General features: G+C 44.3%; 1 long non-coding RNA gene across 1 annotated transcript in view; it reads left to right on the top strand.

The window, feature by feature from the left end:
- The first annotated feature begins 4,738 nt into the window (after positions 1-4,738).
- The window catches only part of LOC121490445, a 31,840-nt gene continuing 16,194 nt past the window's right edge, over positions 4,739-20,384 (top strand). Inside the window, exons 1-2 of the long non-coding RNA XR_005987674.1 lie at positions 4,739-5,087; positions 5,779-5,853. This is a non-coding gene — a long non-coding RNA (uncharacterized LOC121490445). The remainder of the gene's footprint in view (positions 5,088-5,778; positions 5,854-20,384) is intronic.

Genomic DNA, 20,384 nt, shown 5'->3' with positions numbered 1-20,384 from the left:
ATCTATGAGAACAAATGAGTTAAAAAAATTTCAAATACCAGAATACCCTACAGGGAGGAGATATAACTATTAAAGGGCTGTTATAGCTGCAATAAATGTAGGAACAATAAAAATAAATTGATGAAGTAAATGTCAGCGCTGTTCCCCTGAGCTGCCCCCACACCTTTGTCCAAAAGTAGAACATCTCCAATTACAGAGGGTGGAAACAGCCTTCAATGACAATATGACAAGGACAGAACACAGAACGCTGGCACAGAGAACACAATTATGCACAGCCTTGAAAAATTGTATCATAGCACAATGCATGGGAGAAATCAATTAATGATGCAGGGCTTCCACTGCTGTCTAATAATTCTAGAAAGGAAAGGAGGGGAAAAAAAAAATTCTACACACCCAGTGCATCAAAAAGGTGACCCTTAAGTGGAAGTCTACATAATACCAGAGGTCAGTCTTCAGAGTTTATAGCATCTGAAATACTCTTTTTTTTTTTCTCAATTTTTTTTCCCCTTAAAAAAATCTAACAGTCTTAAGGAGGCATTTAAGTAAAAGTCACTTCTTCTCTGGTTAAATAGCCTTGCAAAAGAGAGTTCTGTGGTGGAAAGGGCAGGGATGAGCAAAGCGTGTGGCTGTCGCCGCAAGCCCACCAGCTGAAAGGGGAAAGGCAAAAGTTAGGCATAAACACGGTGGAAGGTAGAAGGTGATTTATCTTGTGCAATTTACAACAGGTGCTAAACATTACGAAAACCAGAGCTATTAAGCAATCAAATTAAGCTATAATTATAACCGAAGAAAACTGTACAGGAATTCTAATTAATTCAAATCTGAACATGTCCAAGAGGAATGCTCCAGCAACCCCACTTCTGAATAAAACAAAACAAAAATAACCCTTGGATAATGCCTTCAGATTGCACAGGAAATTAAGAAATACTTCTCGGCCGGAATATTCCAGGCATTCCATATTAAATGGTGAGAGAAATTCCCTGCAATGCCTGAGCACTTGGCTTTTCAGGTACACACCATATAAAGCATGTAGTTGGGGGGCCCTTAACTGGGCAGGATTTGAAGACAGAGCGGACCAAGGGATTCCACCATACGTGTAAGTACTTCAAAGGGTCTGAAGGGTTAGCTCATTCTTCTCTCCTTTGAAGGTTTCTCCCGGGGCATGTGAGGCTTTTAAAGAACTGTTCACACTCCCCTTTTATTTTTTATTTTTTTGTGTCTTTTGGACCAATTCCATTTTCTTTTCAGCCACTCCTCTTCCAGTCCTCAATCCCAGTCTTTCCACCTGACTTGAGCTTTCTGCTTTTCTTCCACCCCAGGGAGCCCTGGAGTGTCAGAAGACCAGGGCAGGGTTTTTTGTTGGATATGCCAGAGCAATGCAAGTTGTGTCCCATTAAGCCACAGATGTTATGGGAAGAAGGGGATGTTTAGATATTTGAATAAGATTTCCAACCCAAAGACTGAACCATTTGATTAGGGTGCCTAATTCCCCAATTCATGATTCTTTAATTTTAACAATTCGGGGACAGGAACAACAAAAACAACAACAACAGCAGCTAACACTTGTCAGAGCTTATTATGTATCAGATATTGTGCTGAATTCTTTACCTTAGCTAATTCTTTATCTCAGCTAATTCTCTCAACCACTCTATGAAGTAGGCAGTCTTTTAATACCCATTTTGCAGAAGGAGAGTCAGGACACACTGTTGGCCATTAAATTGACTATAAAATAAAAAACCTTTTCTTTTCGTGATGCTCTTATGTTTCTAAATAATGTAATGTAAAATTTCTTTGCTTTTTACTGTCTGGTTAAAGTAGTGGGGAGTGTGGGTGGAAGGAGAGTGATTTTTCTCAAGATGAGTTTGCCTTCTGGACTGAGTGTAGCATGGCCCCTGTTGTTAACATAGTTTTGCCCGCCATTTTGAATGTTCACTTATGAACACATCTTTGACCTTTGCTTTGACTTTGCTTCCATTCACATTACAATATAGTGCTTGGGGGCAAAGATGTATGAAGAAATACTGCGTTCGTGCATACTGTTGAATTCATAGCTCTTTTAACCATTACTGGAGTTTGTGTTCTCCTGGGAATCTCTACACTGACTGTTGAGTGTTGCTAAAGGGCATGTAGCTATTTTTCTTCCATGCTCTGGGTCCCTCTGAGCCTTCCTCCAAGGCCACATGCCCTTTCCCTTTGATTCATGGGGCAGGGGAAGGTTGGTAGCTTCCCAGTTTGGCAAGATTAATCCATTAGCATTTGTTGGAAGCAATTCTAATAATAACACTGTGAAGAAATTTGCATTCCCATGATTAGATGAGGAAACCAAGAATTAGAGAGTTAGAAATTTAACCAAGGTCACATTGCCGGTTATGTGAGAGACCCAGGAAATGAGCTAGAGTGCAAAATGTTCTTCCATGGGCTACCCTACCTATGCATGGATGTGGACATGCATACCCATAGCGTCCTTTCTGTGCTTTTGCAGCACCCTGCAGAACTCCACATGGCCACCTTTTCCCTCTTGTGGGCGTCTGCCAAACCTGGGACTGAGGGGAGTACAGAAATTGCCCAAGGCTTACTGCAGGGAGATTTATGCCAACAAAAATGGCTTTTATGTAGGGTACCAGGTAGGCCCTCCAGCCTGGAGTCTCCCAAAGGGCAGCTTAGGGTTTCAGTGATCTAGCACAGGACTTGGCATACAGTAGGTCCTCAGTAGAGGATAGACAGCGTTGCAGCTGGGAGATATAAAGACACCCCCATCATGGAAATATGTATTAGCTGGGCAAAAGCTAAAATACAGGTACATTAAAAAAGATAGCTAAGAATCCTCCACTTTCATTAAGTGGCTGTTAGGTGCAAGGGCACCTAATACGTGTCTTGATTCTCACAACCCAGTGAGGTTGAAAGAATTACTCTTCCCAGCCCCAATCTGAGGACATTGGGCATTAGAGAAATTCAGTGACTTGCTCAAGATCTCACAGCTAGTAAAGGGCGGAACTGGGATTCTAACCCAGACAGGTGGACCCAGGAGCCCAGCTCCCAAGCAATGAGCTGTGCCTATCACAAGTCCGTAATATAAGAAGGAGTCCCAAAGGCTGAGTGGGAGAAGCTGGAAGTAGGAGAGGTCTGTGATCTGGGGTGGGGTGATAAGGAGGAGTTCTCCAGACAGCTTCATGGAGGAAGAGGGTTTTTTTTCAGCTGCGCTTAGGTGGATAAGTAGGATTTGGGAAGGCAATGAATGATGGAAGAGGGAGGCATATATGGGCCTCACAAATGGTGTGAGCAGAGGGCAAGCCCAGCCAGAGGGTCCTGAGGGAAAAGGACCCCATGGTGAGTACCCTTGGTCTCCTTTTACCTCCTTTCTCTTTCAGGGTTCTGCCTGGGTCCAGCTTGTACATTGCTTCAGGTTAAGGCAGGCACCTTTAACCCCTCGTGTGATCTTGGTTCTAAGGTGCTCTCCTGAGCTTGCTGCTCCTGTGGGGGTGGGCAGGATTCCCCAAGGAACTTTTGGCCGTTTGCTTCATGGCCTGAGGTGTAATCTGTGCTTTCTCTCCTTTGAAAATGTGGGCAAAGGCCTGCAGTGGCCTGATGCCGTGACCAGCTCTGCTTGGCAATCTGGCCTCATGGGAATTTTCCCAGGCTCCCCTCTAGTGTCTGGTCCTCCCCTGTGAGGAGCTTCTGGAGTTGAGGAGGCCCTGGCATTCCTTAGGCCTGTACACTTTGTTTCTTGCTTTTAAAAGTCTCTCCAGTTTTGCAGAAGTAATGGGTGTTTCTCCTACTTGTGCTTTGAGGCTAATTTTGACTTCATGCAGTAAGACTTGCTTTTAAACCGGCCTAGAAGGTGACCCCGGGGGCAGCTCCAGGGGTGGGGCTGGAGTCCTGAAATGGGCAAGCCAGTACGGCAGCCACCCAGGTGTCCTGCTTGCTCTCACTGTAAAGTCTCACTCCAAGAGTCCTTTTTGGAGCCAGAGCATGGTGAGGGTGAGCTCTGGCTCTGGATTGTACTGTCTGGATTTAAATCCCAGGGCTCTCATCACCAACAGGGTGGCCCTCAACAGGTCACTTAACACGCCACTATTCAGTTTCTTCATTGCACCTCCTTCATATGTCTGTTATGAGGAGAAACTGGGAAAATATGTGAAAAATACTTCAAAGAATTCTTAGCATATAATATATGCTCAATAAATATTAGCTATTATTTTGCACTATTAGAGTTCTAGGAGTCTTGTCCTGCCTGTCCATTTCATTGATAGAGTCTGAGCACCAGACGAGTTGTTTACCTGTGTAAGATTACCCACCTGGTATTTAGAGCTGAGGCCTTGCTCCAGCAGCACTGGACTCCCAAGCCTGGCCTTTCCCACATAGCCGAGGTCCTGGGATTGGGTCTGTTACTCATAGCATGACATAAGACCCCCTGCATCTTATTAAAAATAGATTCCTGGGCTCCAGCCTGGACTCATTAAAACTGAATTTCTGGAATAGTGCATGAAAATCTTTGCTGTAGCCAAAAGCATGTCCCTCTCATCCCTAGCTTCCAGCTCCCAGTTGTTCTTACATACTTTAAACCTTGAGAATTGCCAGCTTAGCTTTGAGTAATTTGCTCAAAATGCAAAAGGATCATGTGTGGCAACATCTCCAAGCCTTCCAATCATGCAGCTTGTGCCCTGCATGCTGCCCCATCGGCCTGTACTCAGGGAGCTTACACATCTGTTGATCAGCATCCGAGGGGTTGGGTTGAGCAGTGAGGAAGGCTAATAGGGGTTTGTGTGCCCAAGGGAAGGCTGAGTGACTGGTGATGCTGACATCTGGAGGGAGCAGAGGCACCGGGAGGCCTTGGCAGGCTGCGGAGCCTGGAGTAGTCAGGGGAGAGAATAAGGGCTGCTCAGCCAGAGCCAGCCGTGGGTAGTGGAGCTGCTGGGAGCAGGTGTCACGGGGGTGGGGGGGTGGGGGGGGCGCTGTCATGGGGGGCTGCTGCAGGGGTGTGGAGGGGAGAGAATAGCTTCACCTACCAGCCACCAAGATACGCACCCTCGTCCTTTGATACTGTCCGGCTGCTCTTCCAGGATGAAGCAAACAGCCTCCCTCCGAAGGTACTGTTGATTTGATTTCATTTGTATACCTTTTTGCAGCTGTGGGAGGACAGTTTGCCCCTTGATACTCTTTGTTCCTGCAGCCCCTGCCAGGTGGCAGAGGCCGGCGTGGATGTACGTGGTGTCGTACATGGTGTGGCTACAAGAAACACGGGAGCTGCAGGCAGGCAGGGAGGGAGGGAAGTGGCCTGGGGTGGGTGAGGTGGGGATGCCAGCTCTGTGGTGCGAGGTGGGGTGCCGTCCCCCTCCTGTGTTTGCTCCCTGGTTAACCCCTGTCTGCCTGGAAGGGTAGGATGAGTTGACCTTCATGGCAGATGTGGAAGAAGAGAATACCCTGGTTCCTGTCACTAGAGGTTGAGTAGATTTATCTGTGCTGCTTTACATCCTTTCTGGAAGCTGGCAGGCAGGGTATAAATTAGAAATAAAGAAAAATGGATTTATCAGCACTTTCCAAGTTCCTACCAAATTCGGGGGTGGTAGTGGAAGTGCCTCTCCAAACCCTTGAAGTCAGGGGTCAAGGTGTATGTGAGTAGAAAGACCAGACAGCTGCTGCCATCCCCTGGGCCTTTCCCACTGGGTGGAGGCCCCCGGGCAGGCATCTTACATCAAGATGTGCTAATGGCTAATAATCCCAAGCGCTGATTTAGGCCATTCACTGTGATAAACCCTTTTTGTGGATTAACCCTTTAAGGTGCATACCAGTATTACCATTTTCCAGATGAGAGAACTGAGGCCCAGCAAGAATGAGTCACCCAGAGGTGCGCTGGTGAGTAGTAAATTGGAATTGGACCCTAGGCAGCCTGGCTCCAGAGGTCCTGCTCAAACACAGGCCCTAGAACAGCTGCTCCATTTGCTTGGAAGCAGAAGGGGCTCTGTGTTTGCTACCAGCTGGTTGGAGAGACAGCTAATGTGCTAGGCTTTGTTTTGTTCAGAGGTGACTGGAGTCAGCACTGTTTGTGGCAGGCAGGCTGGCTGCTCCCAGAGGGCAGGGCTGGGGGCTCATTGAGTTGCTCTGCCAAGGCCCCAGCACCTCCAATTCAATGTGTATAGTGCCTTTGGCTGTAGACGGTCAAGTGCAGCCACTGCTGTATCGTCTGGCTATGATAGAGAACCACCTTTTCATTTCTGCCAGGCTCTCCCCTTCCCATCATTCTTTCACCCATGAAGTTTAGCACCCATCAGTGGTTCTTACCTGCACAGTTACTACAGTGTATTTGCTTTGTGGTGATTTTCTGTTTCTGTCTCTACTTCCACATTTGTTGACTGGAATTCTGCTGTGAGAAATTAATGCTCCTTCTACCCTATTTATTTTTAATATTATTTATTTATATTAGCATGGACTTGGACCTTTACTGTATTCAACCCATAGGTCAGCCTTAAATCCCTTTGCCGAGGTTGTGATTTCAGCCTTGCTTCATTTCTTGCCTGGATCACTGCAACAGCCTTCTAACTGGTTTCCTTGCCTCCAGCTTCCTTTCAAGCCAGATTGTACATGACCTGAGGCTGTGTGATGTCAATCTGACCATGTCACAATCCTTCAGTTGCTTTCTCTGGCCCCTAAGCTCCTGTGGATGGTAATGTAATGGCAACTAACGTTTGTTGAATATTACACAATGCTTTGCGTGCATATTCTCACTGAATCTTCACAATGCTTGGATGGAATAGGTAGTTTCAACTTCATCAGCAATACAGTATCCTCTGGGGCAGTTGAAGAAACTGAGGCACAGCAGAATCAAGCAACTTTCTGAGGGTTGCTGAACCTATTAAATGTTGAGCTCATACTGTCCGCCACTAGGCTTTACCACTTACTATGTAGGCCCATAATGATCTGACCTTGGCTACGTCTCCAACCACATTTTCACCAGCCTTGGCATTCATTGCACTTTCCATAAACAGTTACTTGTAGGATTTTTCACCCAGTATTGCTGAGGGTCCAGTTGACATTTTCGGCTGCAGTGCTGGTAGGAATATTAGTAGTAGTAGAAGGAATAGTTTTCTAAGAAGTGTAATTGTATAAATAGTGGCCAACTGTCCCATGACTGTACACAAATCTAGTAGTTCAGTATAGGCAACTACTTTGCAAGTCCTTGTGAATTTCCCACCCTACCTGTCCACACTGGGTTGCCTTCCTGGGCCTTTATTGCTTTTTCTGTTTCTTCTTTACTACTGAGGATAATGTTAACTTCCTCTGCAAAGTTATTCCTGAGCGCAAGTCTGCCATGATGCCTTTCTCATTAGATTCCTTCATTGGGCCCATAGCATATCGGTTCTACTTTAGATCTATAGGATGTAGGGCTCTAAGAACTTGTTGTCAAGGATCATGTATTTTAACTTCTTACAAGTCTTCACTGCCTGGGGAGTTGCCTTCTATATAATAAGTGCTCAATTTGAGGATTCACTAATTGATAACTAAGTGAAAGGCATGAAGACTAAGGACTCTAATGAAAGTTAATAAAGGCCTCAAATCCATTGTCTAAAATCTGTTGGACCATATGTGTTTCAGAATACAGAATTTTTCAGATTTTACCAAGATTGTTTGGTGCATATCCAGTATAATTTATAATACCCCAGGTGGAGTCTCAGGTAATTGTTCTGTGTTCAAAGATACTAATATTATTTTAGTGAAATATATGAATATTCTGAAGTAAAAAAAATTAAGTAGCGTCATATGTATTACGATCAGATAAGTTTTGCCTTTTTTTTCCTCTCCTATTTTCAGAATTTTTTCTATTTTGGAATTGCAAATAGAGGCATTAAGGTATTAACAGGTGGCCTAAAGAGGCACCCACATTTTGTCATGGGAGTTGAGTTGAAAGAGACTTTGGGGGATAAGAATGCCAAGGCCATCAGCATTTGTGAGCAGAGAGGTTCTGTGACCTTCACCTAGTTGTGGATTGAGGCCCTCCCTATATGACACGGTGAAGAGGCCAGTTAGGAACAATTACAGTTGTCCAGGTGAGAGGTCCTGAGGTTACCTTGGGTGGTGGTGATGGGATAGAGAAACAAAACCTGATATGAAATGTTACAAAGATGGGCCATGGAACTTCAGGGGTGGTGGAATCAAACGCTGCTAGATTTTGTGCTCTATAGCTGGGGAGAGGGTTGATATCTTTAACGGCACTAGGGTAGAGGAGAGATGGGTAGAGGAGAAGATGGATGCGTTTGAGCATGTGGGAATGTACTTGTAGGCCATCCAGGCAGAAATCACTTCTAAGAATGAAAGAGAAAATGAGTATGAAACTACTTCTAGAGTGATATGTGCTCTGCAAATATTTGTTACTGTCATCATTCTGTCTGACATTGGTCTGTTATTTTGCAGGTATTCTCATCACTTACCTGTTGTCCAAAGCTAGGCCCATTCTCACACCAGCGTTTGCCCAGTCCAGATCTGTTCCTAGGTCTTTCAGGAAAGCATCATATGTGTGCCCTGTTGGCTTTCATTGTCAACCTATAAATAATCACTTTTTTACTAAAAGCTACAGATTTTGTCTCTGAGTGGATGTTTGGAGCCCCAGTTTCATCTGGGGTGTAGGTTTCCTGGTTGGGTTATGAACCCTGGGAAGTAGAGGACTGAATGAGTACAGTGTCAGACTTGGGTAGGTCATAAAGTTCATGGTTAGGCCTTTAAAAGTACAATTCTACAGCTGCAGTCACAAAAGAAAGGCCCACTCTCTCTTCCTCCTGCCAAGGTTAAAACAGCTCTTGACCAGCAGTCTCTGATCAAAATGACCATCCTCATAGCTAAGTGGAAGCTTCCTGCTATAGGGCTAGTTTGTGTCCTTCTCTTTTTCTTGGCTCAGCCAGAGGGGAAGGACACAGGAGACATCCTGGTTCGACCTCATCCTGCAGGGCTGCCTCAAGCTGGGAGGATGGGTCCAAAGAGCCAGGTAAGTGGTTGTATATCTGGAGGAGTGATCAGGGCCTCTCTGTCTCCATGCCTTGTGCCTCTTTCACTGTTGGCTGCTGCTGCTGGGAGCTCTGTAGAGATTCTGAGGACTGGGGTTCAGGGAGATGACAAGGGGAGAGGAGTCGAGGGACTACACAGAAAAGAAAAATAAAATTGGCAAATTTGATTCAACTCTCATCTAACTTTTTGAGGATTGCTTTGGATAGAACCAAATAGTTTTCAGGAAATGGAAGTCTCGCCTCTCTGGAGAAGTGCCAGCCCTCACAAATGATTTACATGATTGATAGTCATTGTCAGTCCCCAGATATAAGAGGGTTCCCACTCTGTCCTCATCTTTCCCTATCCTTCCACGTGGTTGAGGGGGGGGAGGGGAAGGAAGATCTGGTCTTTATCTTTCTCAGTGTTTCTAAAACATTTACCTTAAACACATCCTGGCTTACCCAGCACCATGTCTGCAGTTACGAGGAGAGGATGCTGACATCCATAAAGGCTCTTGGAATTTTAGCGCTCCTTTAAATGGCTGTAAACCCACTGGCTCCAGAGATGGTGAAGGCTGGAGCCCTTTTTAGCATTCTTGGACTTTAGCATCTGCTGCTCTCCCAAGGGTGCTCAGTTTTTTAAGGAGGAGATGGTAATCTCTGTGAGAGTCCCTGTCTCAAGTTAGGTTTGAGTGACATCTATGATAGGGAACATCTTTAGGACGAGCATTGCTGTGAGGATCTTTCCTCCTCAGGATGGGGAAACGCTGAGAACTCTGAGGGCTGCCAGTGTAACCCAGCTGCCTCACTTTTCCAACCTGGCTCAAGCTGCCACCTGACAGTACCTCGATACTCCTTTATGGGGATCCGAGACATCCTTTCCAGACCTATGATTGCATCTGCCCTCATCTCACTTTACTTATACCAAGGAAGAAATAGGAACAATTCTGAGGTTTGCACTGGGGAGCAACTGTAGGCACGATTGAATTTATAGTCGATCATGAATTGAATACAAACTCTGTGTTCCTTGCATCTCTCTCTTTCCAAGTTCTGGAATTGCCCACTTAGCCTCTCTGCTCCCACTTTTCCATTCTTTGTCTTATTACAGTCTGGGCCTGTGACGGTCCAAGTGTGAAGGGATCCTTTGCATTTTTGGTTAACCTGATTGGCCTCTTTGGTTGTGGACACTCTTGGCCACTCCCTCTCTCTGGACAGTCTCCTCCATTGACTACTGTGACTTTACTGTCTTGGGCTTTATTTATTTAAGTTATTTAGCCCCTGTGAGCCTTGATTGCTCCAGTGTACAATGGGGACAGTTGTAATATAGCATGGAGTTGTGAAGAATCAGTGTGCGATGTGATGTTTCCCCAAATGAGATTATGTACTGTTATAGATAGTGTTTGGTGAACAGTTCATCGAATATTATACTTGTAGATTTTATTCCAATGTATTTTACCAAAAATACACATCAAACCCAGGATTATATTAAGATACTATGAGATTTTTCTCATAAAATAATAAAAAAACAAGTAAACATATCAAAATAAAAGCATTTAGCAAATGATACTGTTAGTACATGTGGATGTAGCCAAAACTGGAAAAAAACTGAGACAGTGTATATAGAGGCACTAGCAAGGTGCCTGGCATATAGTAAATGCTGGTTTTTAATGATTATGATTGTCCTACACTCTGACCACAGGCTTTCCTGTCTTTGTTAAATTCTCTTCCTTATTTTGCTCTTTCAGCATATACTCGCACACATAGTATATGTGGGGTTTATGTATGTGCATTGAGACGTTATAAATACAGAGTGTGTGTATATGTAAATGTTATAAGTACGTGTGTATATGTGTGTGTGTATAGAGAGACACAGAGACAGAGAAACTTTCTAACTACTCTGATTACAGCCCCGGAATTCTAGAGCTAACTGTGTCTACTGTATGATCCTGCTCTCAATCTAGAAGGACTTTCAGGGGAGGGAAGGTGAGCATAAACTGAAATAAAGGAGGCCATGCCTATAGAAGAACAGGAAGGGAGACTTTTAGTGTTGTTCATCAGTGACCCACTGGAAATTGTCCATTTGTGACCTTCTTTATTTTCTATCCCCCTAGTACCCCAAAAGACCTGGTGGTTAGTCCTTCAGGTGATGGGAGAGCTGCGTGGAAATGAAACAGTGGCAGCCAGGTGTGCGTCAGGTCTCCAGAGTTCCTGGCTCTCACCAAGGTCTCATTCTGTTCTCATGGGATGTGAGTAGTGACTTGCTCTGCCAGGGGGCTGAGGCAGGAGCCAGATCCCTCTGATGCTAGTCCTGGTACTGAGAGAGACTTGTACGAATAGGTACTGATCCTCCACCAGAACTGTAAGAATGTGTTCTGAGCCACATGGACAAATGATAAGTGTATTTTAAAAATTGATGACCATGTCCCACAGCAGGCCTCTTTGCCACTCAGTGTTCCCTAAACTCTGGAGTAGCTCAGTTGGTCTCTGAAAAGCCAACCCCTCTCCAAAGCGGATTGGAGATCTTCAGATTCTGGGAATGCATTAGGTTTTAATTCTGGATCCTGTGTCGGGTCCCATAGACTTGTATCAGAGTTTTTATGCACGTGTTATCCTCATGGAGGTTTACATCTGCCTAACCCATTGTATTGACTGCCTAACCCAGTGTATTGACTAACGGTGTAACAGTTGCAATTCTATTGATAGTGTTTTTTTCTGGAATGAGAGATGGAGAAAGTGGAGTAGAAAATTCACAAGCTTCCTGGTCTTGGCTCTCAGGTCCCACGTCTCCCCACAGCCAACCACTAGGCCACAATGCCTATTCTGGAAGCTGAGCTGGAAGTGGGGTAAGGCTGGCAGAGATATCTGCTCCAGAATTCTCTGTCTCTTTCCCAGGGGACCTCTTGAAAAAAACCCTACGGCAGAGAATTTTCTTGCTCTCCTTATCAAAGAGAAGGATTTCATTTGCTTGTTTATAAATGGGTGCTGTCTAGCTAGTAGTTAAATCTGCTTGGGGACTGGGGTGTGGGAGCATGTTTGAGAATTTTTTGTTGATAAATATCACGTGGAAATGGAATTCTGCTAGCATAAGCCAACTCCTGAAAAATGGGTCCCTTAATGTCCTCTCAATGAGACCAGCTACATGACAACTAGCCTGGGGAACTAAAATACTGGTGAGAAATTGAAGCCATAGATCTGTCTCTGAGTGCGGCCTCATCAGCTGTGATTGTTAGGTGTTAAGTTGAAGACTCTACAGCCCTCTGGTCTTGCTTGCTGTCTGATGGATGACAGCTCAGGGATCAGCCAGGGCAGGAGAGGCTGGTGGTGGGTGCTGCTGCCACCAGGTGCTGATTTTATATGTGTCTCCCTCTGGCATGTGCTGGGGAGGCCTCAGGGGAAAAGAGAGACCCATGAGAGCTGGTGATTGCATCAGTCAGGCTCCAGCCAGGGAAACAGGAACCACCTGGGATGTTTCAAAAAGAGGAGGTTTAATGCAGAGAACTGGTTACAAAGGTGCTAGAAGGGAGGACTAGAGGAGCAAAAGGGAGAAGGTAGGGTGGTTGTGAAGGAGCAGAAGAAAGAAGAGGCAATACTCAGAGATTAGGAAGCTGCCAATCCCCCTGGACTAGAGCCTGCACCTGAGCCCACAGCTGCGCTGCTGGAACTGCCAGGGAGGGGCTGCTGCAACCCTCCTGGGCGGCTGGTATCAGAATCGGATCAGCTCCATTCTGTTGCCACTGTGGCAACTGCCAACCAGCACCAGAGCTGACTCTGATGTCCGAGAAAAGAGCCAGGGAGCTTTTCCCTTTCTCCCGCCTTCTCATCGTCCACTGAGTCCTCCCTTTGGCAGAACCTGACCGGAAGCTGCTGGAGAGTGTGTGAAGTGTGATTTGCAGACTTTGCCCCAGCGGTGAAGAAGAACATGGAAGGACCTGTGTGGATCTGAGAGGCAATGGATAAATAAATGGCACAGAGTTCTTGTGATCAAGGTGCAGAAGTGGAAACTCAGAAGTTTCCTGCTTGGTTCAGTGACTAGGGCACATTCAAGATTTAAAATCCATCATGCTCTGAGTATATATTTTTGTTTCTCTACAGTTTTCTAGAAGTTAGAGGTAGAAAGTGATCAAGGGCAGGAATGTCCTTTGTAGCATTCAGAAGCAGAGGAAGATGGCCCTATAGCTGTTGTTTGAACATTTCCAGTGATGGGAAGCTTGCTGCCTCAATGAGGTAGCCAGTTCATTTCACAGCTGGACACTTCTACTTACAGGCAAGCATTTTATTGAGCTGACACCTGTCTTCAAGAGACTTCTGCTTACAGGTCCTTATTCTGTACACTGTAGATAATTTCCTCATCCTACCCCCTATTTTGGGAAGCACTATGTGTTATGTAGATAAGATGGGCTTTGTTTTTTTTTTTTTTGCTAGTCAGAATAGGTTTGTCTATGAAAGATAGGACCCTCTCCCACCTTAAAGAAAAGTTGGGGAGGCAGTTCAGGGTAAGCTGGGGGGCTCTGCCCATCAAATCCCCAGGGACCTAATCTTCCAGATTTCTCTGGCAGATGCAAAGTATAACCCTCATTCTCATGGTCCAAGGTCGAGCTGTTGGTATCACATCTGTGTTCCAACCAGTAGGATGGGTGGAGATGAGTGGAACAGTTCTAGTTCTCTCTTACGGAAGTGTTCTGGAAGCTGTCATTGGAAACTTCCACTTATATTTGACTGGCCAGAACTTGTTCACGTGGTAAAAAAATTTAGCTGCAAAGGAGTCTGGGAAATATATTCTTTGTCTGGACAGCTGAGTGCCCGGTCAAAATTTCTATGACTATGGAAAACAAGACGACAGATGTTGGGGTATAGCAGACACTTTAGCAGCAGAATCAATTTTTTGGCATAACACAAACCAAGCAATGTGCTAGGTCAGTGCTTCTCACATTTAATGTGATGTGAATCCCCTGGGAAGTCTGTTAAATGCAGATTCTGACTTAAAGATCCCACTGGGGCCTGAGATTCTGTGCTTCTTTCAGGTTCTCAGCTAATACCAGTATTGCTGGTTGAAGGACCGCATGGTCCACAAAGGGCTGAACTCTGAAAATAACAGTGTTAAACAAGATGAACAGAGGCTTATCTTGCATCCCATAAGTGGAGTTGAACCCCAGCCTTTTTACTATAAACCTACCTTTGGGGATATAGTGAGATTAAAAGAGCTGGCTCCCCAGAAAGCACTTCAAGTAGCCCCCACCCTGCCTTTGGAGACGATCCCCCACCTGCCCTCCTGGAGGGGACTGATTGGGCCAGAGGACATGAGTTGCTCAAATCTAGTGTATCAGCCACAACAGACTCCAGAAGAACGAGCAGTGGGGGTTTCCTGCGAGCCAGGAGGGCTCTTCCGTGATTGCAGCCAGCGAGGATCCACTGGGCACTGATGACAGCAGAGAGGAAGCTTCAGGCTGGGCATAGGGCAGTACGGCGGAGAGTGCTTCCTCCTGTGCCAGGGAGGACCAGGGCCTGAAAGAAACAAGGCTGCCACCGCGGGCCTGCCCAACTCCCCATCTGCTCAGGGAGAAAAAGGACATGGAGCAGAGGCAGGAATTCAGGCAATTAATCCTTTATTTAAAGAATAATAAACAGCCAGATTTTACATACTGAAAGAGGGAACAAGGTAAAAGGGGTTAAAAACTAAAAAGCAAGGACGGCAGACACCAATTAACACAATGCTAATTGACAATTTCCCCAAGCTTCCATGAAACATGCCAGGCCGATTTCCCCAATTGCTAATTAAATCAAACCGCATACACAATACTAATTTCCCTAACTTAGGGAACTCAGTAGACAAATAAAATGAGAAACTAACTTAAACATTTTGTCAAAGTATGGGAAGAAGGATGAATGAAATCTTAACACGAATAAACTTTGGCGTCATGTAAATTTGTTAAAGTTCTGGCATGTTTAATGAAGTCTTGAAATATCCCAGTATCTCCGTTCTACTCACAATTGCATAAATGCACTTCACTAATCACAAAAGAATACACAGCAGTCCTCTTAAACTTACGTTCTCTCCCTCTGGTGAAGGGTACCCAGCGCATCATGGAAGTGACATGTAAATTGCGCCATTTAAAAATTATAAAATACCTACTTAATTACAATTAAAAACAAAGGAATAACTTTTCTTTAAAATAGTCCCTCAGGTTCTTTGAGCTGAAGTCTGGCTTTGTGAAAAAGAGAAGCCAGTCACTTAATCACATTGTTGAGTGGAGAGGCTGCTAGCCTTGGCTGGCATTCTTGCAGTCTCCCCTCCCCCAGCCCTGCACTCAACGCTCCCTCTGATCTTTCTCAGGGGCCCTGTCGCTCCCTCTTCCCAGTAGCCCCCCACTGCATCCTGCTTTGAAGTGTCTCTGTTACCCTCTAGGCTACACTCAGGGCCCACTAGAAGCATCCACACTGAATTATACCAGCACAGAATGGGGATGGATCTTTGAGGTCATCTATCTAATTCACCCATTTTACTATTGAGAAAAGTCATACTAAGAGATGTGGATGTACATAAGGTCTGATAGCTGCCTGAAGTTCCCTTTTAAAAAAAATTACTTAAGAAAGATACAGTTATCTGAATAATCACAGCTAATACTTGCACAGTGTTTACTATGTGTCAGCCACTGTGATAAGGGCTCTACAGAATCAGCCCATTTGATGTTCACCAGTGGTTCTGAGAAGCTGGAATCATTATTTCCCCATTTTACAGATAAAGAAACCAAGGCTCTGGGACATTAAATAGCTTACCTGAGGTCACATCATTTAGTGACAGAACTAGATTTGATTCCAGGAAGACTGACTCCAGGTCCATGGTCTTAACCACTCTATTAACTTGCTCTTTTGTAGACTTGATTAGAAAATACAAACCAAAATAAAGTAGAAAATGAGAAATAAACATCACTTGTAATAGTGCTACCAGATATAACCATTATTAGGATTTTGGACATATCCTAATATAGTTATCCTCTTTCTTCAGACATGTTCACATGCTCTCAAATGATTCACTTGATTTTGCTCTTCTCTTTTAAAAATATGTATGAACAGCTTTCTGTTGCTTACGAATGCACATGTGTAACATGATGTTCCATTGGATGGATGTGCCACAGTCTGCTTAGCCTGTGCATTATAGATGGCATGCAGGTTGTTTTCTTTTTTTTTTTTTTTATAGTATGTACAGTGGACATCTATACAGAAACATCTTCATCTTGTTGGCTTTTCCTTATGGTAACTCCTTCACTATTGAATACATGGAAACCCAGAGATCTGAAAGCTGAGAGGGTGGGAGTGATAAGTGTGTGTGGATAGGTGGAAAACACTCCTAGATACACAGAACTAGGAGCAACCAGCAATAGAGGAAAACCTGACTCCCTAAGTGAAATATTTCACCTGAAGCCTGTTCTTGTACAGCCCAGTTTCTTGGGATCACTGAGACAAGGGCTAGATCTCCCACCCCCCCACCGCAAGAGTATAATAGGAGACTTGCCTTTGTGCTCAGTAAGCTGTTCTTGGAGGGGTAAGTGATTAGCTTTAGATATATGCATGTGTTTTAAAAATTCTTGTTATTATTTTATGGTAATGGCTGCTCAGTGGGGTATACGGGAACTAGGCTGTTGGTGAAATTTGTTTACATGGATCTGCATGTTCCACCTACCAGCCAGAGGGGCAAGTAGACATCTCTGCTCAGCCTGGGATGTAGGCATGGGAGACGGCCACGCACAGCTGCAGAGCTGGGTTCTTTGGCCTTTTTGTTTGACTGGCATCCGTAATGCATTTGTCAAGAGGGAGGCTGCTTATCTGTCCTTGTCCCTTCCTGGGACAAAGGCAGACCTGTCACCGTCAGATCAAGGGAACTCTGGAACTGTGTGGAAGGACAGCTGAAAGTCTTTCTCGTTCATTGTGATTTATCATAATCACTGACCCCTCCCCCAGGATGAAATAGGAATGAAATAGTAATGTGATAGGTTAATGCCGATAATTAAAGAGAGTTTAAGACCAGTGTGAGACTGAACTGTGTGTGTGGGTGGTTGAAATGGTTGTTTGATGTGAAAGTCAATGATTGAATTATTCAGAGAGAGTGATTTCCAAATGATAATTTTACACTTTACATAACTGATTTTGATTTATTATAGTGGCACCCAGTTGAGCTGTGTTAGTTCTAAGGGGCTGTCAGCTTTTCCAGCTTTCCCATCCCAAACCCCTGGTTTGGAGCCCAAACACACAAAAACCTGCTCATGTCTGAAATTTGACATTATTGTTATCTCTCTGGCATGGCTTTCCCCCCTCGTTCCTCATAAGAGTTTATGGCTTGTTTGGCTTTGCAGTTTATAATCTGGCAGAGGAGTGTGTGTGTGTGTGTGTGTGTGTGTGTGTACATGAGTACACACATGCCTGTGTATGTGTATGGTAAATGGCCCAGATAACCTGATCTCTCCTTCCCTCTCATTGTGGCTTTGTAAAAGCTTTGATCTTTTGTCATTTAGTGAGAGGTAGGGCCATGCTGGGAATGGGGCCCCGTGGGCAGTTGGAATGGAAACTAGAGAGCAATGGCAAATCACAGTGCTGCTTCAGAACTGAGAGAGTGAAAAGTATCCAGGAGTCCTACTTCAGGATCAGCCCAAGAGAAGGATGCAAGGCTCTGAGCAGGTATGAACTTTTGCCAAGTAAATCCATCTGAAAAATTGGGCCCCCAGAGGCTGCTGCTATTTCTCATCTAAATCTTTTTTGTTGGAAGTGATGAAAACCAGTGTATGGATCTGATGATCTTTTCTGGAGCAGCCTTGAATGCAAGTGCCATGTGATAGGCAAGCAGGTTACCTACCCTAATATATTTGCTTGATTAACATCATTCACCACAACCCACATCCCCATCCTACTCCAGTCACCATCCCTCCTTGCTCTTAGGACAGGGGATTGCTTATTCTTAATGGATAAAATTGGCACAAGAACCATTCATTAGTTGACAAACTCTAACTGAGCACTTATATATGATATAATAATGGACAACAGGTAACATTTATGGAGTGCTTAGTTTGTGACAGAAACTGTCTTAAGGACTTTATTTGTATTAACTCATTTCATTCTCCTTGGAGCCCTATGAAATAGTACTGTTTTTTGCCCCATTTTATTTAATTTAATTTTTTAAAGGATTTTATTTATTTATTCATGAGAGACACAGAGAGAGAGGCAGAGACATAGGCAGAGGGAGAAGCAGGCTCCTTATGGGGAACCTGATGTGGGATTCTATCCCAGGACCCTGGGATCATGACCTTAGTCGAAGGCATACTGAGAAGGCACTGAGCCACCCTGGTGTCCCTTTGCCCCATTTTATACATCAGGAGGCTGGCAGTAACTATCTTAACCCTGAGTGTTAGTGCTGTGTTTTGCTACAGTGTCTGTCCTAGTGGAAGATGCCACGTTCCACAGTAACTCCTACAGTAAAAGTGGTCATTGCTTGCCCAGGCCTTTTGGGTGGCTGGTTGCAGGTCTGTGATGTATGGTCCCAAAATAGGAATAAAACAGCCTCATCTAAGAATAGGCTAGAAAATTGTGGAGCAACTGGAGGAATTTGGGGATGTTGAAAGGATAGGGTAAGTGGAAGGAAGGAAAAGGAGCTGGGACACTGTTGTGGAGGAAGGGCAGGAGGGGCAGAGGGAATGGAGGCATTGGCCAAGGACTCTGGAAACCCAGACCTTCCCCCTTTGTGTTCAGCATTCAGGTCAGATTCCTAGGATGACAGGCCCTGAAAGGAGCTTTGAGTTCCCTAACCTGTGGAACTTGTCAGCTGGCCACTGTCCTTCTCTGCTTTGGTCTAATTTTAATAACAGTGTTAAAAATGCCTGAACCTGGGGTTCAGTTACCACTAGACGTGCTGCCTGCCTCATAAACCTGGTAGGTGATTTCAAGGAGGGGAAGTTAAATAATTTAGTTTGGTAGTAATTAAAAAAATTACTTTTATAGCAAAATAAATATTACCAAATTATTGAGTTGAAACAAAATTCTAATGAATTCTTAAAGCATGGGAATTCTAAGAACTTTCTCCTTTCACTGAGCTAGGTTCTCAGACCCCTGGCAGTGTGGATTCACTCTTCTCTGCCCTTTGGGGCATTTCGGGAGAGAGAAGTAGGGATTGCTGTGCTGCTCATTATCCCCCAGCCTTGACCAGCAGTCCCCTAGGGCACGTGAGGTGTGGCTTCAACCAAACTCTCTTTGTGTGTGACTCCTGGAGACTCCCAGCTTCAGAATTCCTACTGTGCATAATATCCTAATAAACTCAGGGGTGGAATGACTTGCAAAGGAAGACAGGAACCCCAGAGACCTTGGAGGAAAAAAAAAAAAAAGAATAGAAACGTAGGACTTAAAAGCAGAAAGTTTTATATATGATAAAAGATAATACAAATAAATTTATGACAGATGACCAACTAGGGAAAGGTATTTGCATCATATATAAAGGACTGTTCTTAATATACAAAGGAGGTCTTACAAAGCAGGAAGTAAAAGACAACCCATAGAAAAATGGGCAAAAGTATGAACAGGTAATTTACAGAAGAACATTTGTTAATGGCTGATAAACATTTGAAGATACTTAGCCTTGCTTGTTATTAAAGAAATGTTAAACACTAACATAAAATTGTTTTTCACCTAGGAGATTTGCAAAAATGAAAGCACTTTGATGCTGACAAGCATTCAGGGAAGTGGGCAGGCATATGCAATGTCAGTGGGAATGGGTATATTGGTACAAACTTTCTGGTGAGTAGTTTGGCTGGATTCTTGAACATTTAAGATGCTCTTATGCAATACCTAAAAATAATAGCAGGAGTATTGTCTGTATTAGGGACATATGTAGAATGACATTTTTTATAATTGGTTTGTGAAATGGTTGCAGTTAAAATGTCCAGTAAAAGGGTAAATGGTGAGATGTACAGTCCTGTGCTTGTGATGGAAGACTATATGCAGCCTCTTACCTTTTTAGGCAGATTTTTATATGCTGGAGTGGGAATATGCATAAGAGCAGGCCAATAGTGTGGTCACTCACTTTTTAATTAAAAAAAAAAAAAAAAGATGTGCTTGTATAGTTATGTTGTTGAAACATAGGTACAAATCAGGAAAGATCAATGCACCAAATTCCAAAGTGGGCTCTAGTTGGTGAGATGGCCTTTCTTTCATGTTTTGTAGTGTTTTTTTAGGGATTAAACAAACATGAACAAATGCACACCTGTGTGTACTCATTGGGCCCCCAGAATTCACCATTTTGTGTTCCTGGTTGGATGTCCAGATGAGTATCTTTTCTCCCTTATTGTACTCTTAGAATCCAGGTTCTCAGCCTGAGAGGTGACCTTGGTGTTTTGCAAATGAGGTTCTGAGGGATCATATGTCTCCACTTCCTTA

The sequence above is a fragment of the Vulpes lagopus genome, chromosome 5, assembly GCF_018345385.1.
Source record: "Vulpes lagopus strain Blue_001 chromosome 5, ASM1834538v1, whole genome shotgun sequence".
Taxonomy (NCBI): domain Eukaryota; kingdom Metazoa; phylum Chordata; class Mammalia; order Carnivora; family Canidae; genus Vulpes; species Vulpes lagopus.
The sequence above is the reverse complement of the archived record's forward strand: the minus strand, read 5'-3'. Positions and strand labels throughout refer to the sequence as shown.